A 5,034-nucleotide genomic window follows, 5' to 3' on the forward strand; every position below is an offset into this window, starting at 1 on the left:
ACAGGATTGCTATGAGTTGGAACCGACTCAACGGCACCTCACAACAACAGCAACCTTCCTCCTGTGGGTCTGGATCTCCCCATCAAAAAGACACAGTCCTGCACCTGTTGAAACCCCACAGACCTGGTGATTGCCACTTATGTTCAGTGGTTTTCACATGATGTGTTTGCTCAAGGAAGGCTGAAGTCCCAGTTCTGCTCCCCAGCCCCCACCCCCAGGATTGGGTTTCCCTGGGACTGGGTTTGTGAGGTAGAGCGAGCAGGTGCTGCTGGGAGGGACCATAGAGACCAGTTTTCAGAACATCCAAACTTACAGATAGTACCCATTTGACTTAGCCTTGATAACTTGATAATCAGAACTCGACTAGGGGAAGATAAAACAAAAAACAAAAAATAATTTTTGATACAGGAAATGAGGGTAAATTGCTACAATTGATGAACTTGACCTATACTCATGGAAGTTTTGTTGTTGTTAGGTGCCATCGAGTCAGTACCGACTCATAGCGACGCTATGCACAACAGAACGGAACACTGCCCGATCCTAGGCCAACCTCACTATGTTGCCACTCTTGAGCCCATTGATGCTGTCACTTTGCCAATCCATCTCGCTGGGGGTCTTCCTCTATTTCTCTGACCCTTCACCTTACCAAACATGATATCCTTCTCCAGCAACTGATCCCTCCTGACAATATGTCCGAAGTATGTGAGATGAAGTTTGGCCATCCTGGCCTCCAAGGAGCACTCTGGCTACACTTCTTCCAACACAGATAGGTGGTTCCATGGCACTTTCAGTATTCTCCTCCAACACCATAACTCAAATGCATCAATTCTTCTATGGTCTTCCCTATTCACTGTTCAGCTTTTGCATCAATATGAGGTTATTGAAAACACTATGGCTTGGGTCAGGCACACCTTAGTTCTCAAGCTGACATCTTTGCTCTTCAACACTTTAAAAAGGTCTTGTGCAGCAGATTTGCCTAATGCAATACATCGTTTGATTTCTTGACTGCTGCTTCTATGAGTGTTGATGGTTGATCCAAAAGAATGAAGTCCTTGACAACTTCAATCTTTTATCCATTGATATGAATGCTGTTTATTGGTCCAGTGATGAGGATTTTTTATTTCTTTACATTGAGATGCAATCCATACTGAAGGCTGTGCTCTTTGATCTTCATCAGTAAGTATTTTAAGTCCTCTTCACTTTCAGCAAGTAAGGTTGTATCATCTGCATATTGCAGGTTGTTAATGAGTCTTCCTCCAATTCTGATGCCACATTTTTCTTCATAGAACCCAGCTTCACGGACTATTTGCTCAGCATATAGGTTGAATAAGTAGTAGCTCAAAGTACCAACAGAGAGAGAAGGAGTCTTCACATCAATGATCAATCCTATCAGCTCTGTATACAGGGTAGATAGGGATAGATAGGGATGGGCAACTTAGACATTGGCTACCTAAAATGAGGGGGTAATAAAGGCACAAAGTGACTGGCTTACAAGTTTTCAAGAGGGAGTTTAGTTTGAGAGTGTTGGGGGGAAGAAAGAATCCCCACTGAATAGTTTTCATCTTGTCTAGATAGGTTTGGTAAAAAGAGGTGAGGATAAAATACTTATGATTCAATAGTGAGTGATTGTTATCATGGCTAATTGCAACTGTCACAATTGTAAAGGTAGGAGTTTTGTAACAAAAATGGGGGAGTAGTAAATATTAGAGTCCAGAAACAGAGGACCCTAGGACCATCAAGGGAGAAGAGCAGAAGCAGAATGCGAGACCTTTTCCAGAGAAGCAGCAACACCAGAGATGGAGGCAGAGATGGGGACATGGAGAGAGGGAGCAGCTAAGAACTCTAGATTCATGAAAAGAGAGGGTCTGAGAACTGGCGGCCAGGAGGCAGCCTTGTAGCATGTGCCCTTTGGTGGTTTAAATTATTATATATGCCTGACTGTTAAAAAAAAAAAGAGCTAAAATGAATAGAGAGAACTACTGTTAACTGATGTTACATGGAGAGGTTTATAATCATTGTAATGAAACAAGGTGTACAATATGTTGAATGTAAAACTGATGATCTGCTCTGTAAACTTTCACTCAATTCACATAAAAACTTAAAAAAAGAAAGAAAAAGAAATCAGTTTTCTTGGACTCCTGGGGCAACTGCCTCACCCTTGATCCCTGCTCCTGTGGTTCTTTGTGCTTTCCAAAGGGTTTAATAAAGCCCAAGAGCAGTGGAAGGAGGTGGTTCAGAAGGACTGCCACCCCTCCTGTGCATTGACTGATTCTGTGACAACCCTGGATGAGGGGCAGGGACAGGTCCTGACAAAGCCTGCTTGTTTCATGAGCCCACAGCTTCTGTGTCACCCAGACGTGGCCCATAACCCTCCTGGCTTCAGCACAGAGACTAAGTGCTTTTAGCCTAAGCTATTGACCTTGGACATGTGATTTTGTCCCTTTCAGTCAGTTTCCTCAACTGTAAAATGTGAACACTCATACTTGTCCTCAGGGGCCATTGGAAAGAATTAAATTTAGAAATCAGATGTAAAAGACTATCACAATGCACATAATTTGTTGTTAGGTGCCATTGAGTCAGCTCCAACTGGTAACTACTCTTTGCACAACAAAATGGAACACTGCCCAGTCCTGTGTCACCCTCACAATAGTTATGTTTGAGTTCACTGTTTCTGTCACTGTGCCAATCCATCTCATTGGGTGTCTTCCTCTTTTTCGCTGACTCTCCACTTTTCCAAGCATGATATCCTTCTTCAGACACTGGTCCTTCCTAAACAACATGTCCAAACTGCGAGAGACGATGTCTCGCTAGTCTTGTTTTTATTTCTTGTCCATGGCACTTTCAGCATTCTTCTCCTTCACCGTAATTCAAAGGCATTGATGTATCTACAGTCTTCCCTATTCATTGTCCAACTTTCACATGTATATGAGGCTACTGACAATGCCATGACTCTGCTCTTTAATAATTTAAAGAGCTCTTTTGCAGTAGATTTTCCCAATGCAATTGTCCTGATTTCTTGACTGCTGCTTCCGAAAGCACTGATTATGGGTCTAAGCAAAATGAAGTCTATGAAAACTTTTATCATAATGTCATTTCCTGGTCCAATTGTGAGGATTTTCCTTTTCTTTACATCAAGGTGCAATCTATATTTCAAGCCCTCTTCTCTTTGAGCAAGCTAGGTTGTGTCATCTGCATATCATAGGACCTAATGAAAATTGCTCCATTTCCTAACTCCAAGGTCGGTGATTCAAGCTCACCAGCCACTCCTTAGAAACCTTGAACTCAACAGAGTTGTTATGAATCAGAACCAACTCAACAACACTTAACAACAACAACATACCTAGGCGAAGGGAGCCCCTCTGGGGCCAGGTTAAAGGGAAGAGTAACTATATGGGACTTAACACGAGTAATGAGCCAAGAACATGTCAGACCTTTTATCCCAACTTTTGTTTGGATTCAAACCCTCATCATCACCTCTTTCCACGTTCCAAAGAGAACACAGGGAGTGAGAGGCAGTAGCCCCTCATCCTCATCTTCTCCCAAAGTCCTCCTTATGTCCCTGATGGTATTATGACCATATGATTTAATCTCTGGACTGGGGCCATCTTGAGACTGAAAGGGGCACTATTTGCAATAAGGGTACCATCACATACACTGGTACTGTCCCAGCAAACTAGAAGCATAGTCACTCTAGCTAATAATTTCACATCCTCATCATGTTCTCTCTGGACCCTCAGCACTCTGAGAAGTCAGCCAAGCAAGAACTGGCTGTTGGCCCATTTTGTAGAATTTACTACCAAGGTCATAGTGCTGATGGACAGAAACCCAAGGGCTGCTGGTGTTACAGTGGTGCTTTGCCCAGTCCCTTCCCTTCTCCCAATTTGCTATCATTCCTGGTAAAGGAGGGATGTCCAAGACTTGCTAGAAAGGTCCATGAGGACCGATTCTCACTGGTGTCAATCTCTACCTCTGTGACCTTGGATAAGTAGTTTAATCTGTGCTTCTGTTTCCTGTCTGCAAAATTGGAGTAATAACACCTACCTCTAGAGTGCTGGTGTAGCACTGTGGGTTAATGTGCCAGACTGCAAAACCCTTTGAACTCCAAGTTTAGTGGTTCAAGCTCACCAACTGCTTCTCGGAAACCCTATACAGGGTCGCTATGGGTCGGAACCGACTCGACGGCCTTCAAACAACAACTCTAGATCACCGTGTTGAGTAGATAAGACACCTATCCCATGATCTGGTACACTGTAGGTGCCCAATACAAATTTATGGACTGGATGGTTAGATACACATCTGACTAAGAACTGTTGTTCTTTTGTTGTGTGTGTGCGGGGTAACCTATACTTGGCCAATGAATGTTAACTGAGAACTTACTACGTACCAGGCTCCTTGTTAAATGTTTTCTATTCATAGTTTCCCTGATTCCCTTACATTCATGTGCGGGAGGCACAATTTTTATCCCCATTTTTCAGATGAAGACACATCGGTGCAGACAGCTTAAGTAACTTGAACAGGGTCACACAGCAAAGGAGACGGGTGCTGGGATTCCTTAAACCCAAGGCCGGATCCACAAGCATCACCGCGTCCCTTGTTGCCTAATTGGGAAAAAAGAAGTCCAGAGAGGATAGGTCGTCGCTTGCCCAAGGTCATGTAAGCGACGACTTAGGCCCCCTGAGCTAAGAAGTTCTCCGCTGCGGACCCCCGCCCCCCTTCTCAGTCCTGGTCTCTCCAATCCGCAGCTTTGCGTGCGGGGGCGCGCGCATCCCCTCGTTGTCAGTCAGTCAGCCGGTCTGTCTGAATATCTACGCGGGCGCAGCGGTGCATCCCTGCTCAGCCTCCTGCGCTGCGCAGGGAGAAGCTGGGCAGCCACAGCTGACAGACGGCAGCGCCCGCGCCCTCCCTAGCCGGTGCGCCGAGCCCGCAGGGGCAAAGGCGCCGCGGCTGGCCGGCGGCACCATCTCCTGAGCGCTCGTTCACTCCCTGCGCTTAGAGGAAGTCACGCAGGGAAGCCCCAGCCACCAGTCCTCCAAA

The sequence above is a fragment of the Chrysochloris asiatica genome, unplaced genomic scaffold (genome assembly GCF_000296735.1).
Source record: "Chrysochloris asiatica unplaced genomic scaffold, ChrAsi1.0 scaffold00057, whole genome shotgun sequence".
Classification (NCBI taxonomy): domain Eukaryota; kingdom Metazoa; phylum Chordata; class Mammalia; order Afrosoricida; family Chrysochloridae; genus Chrysochloris; species Chrysochloris asiatica.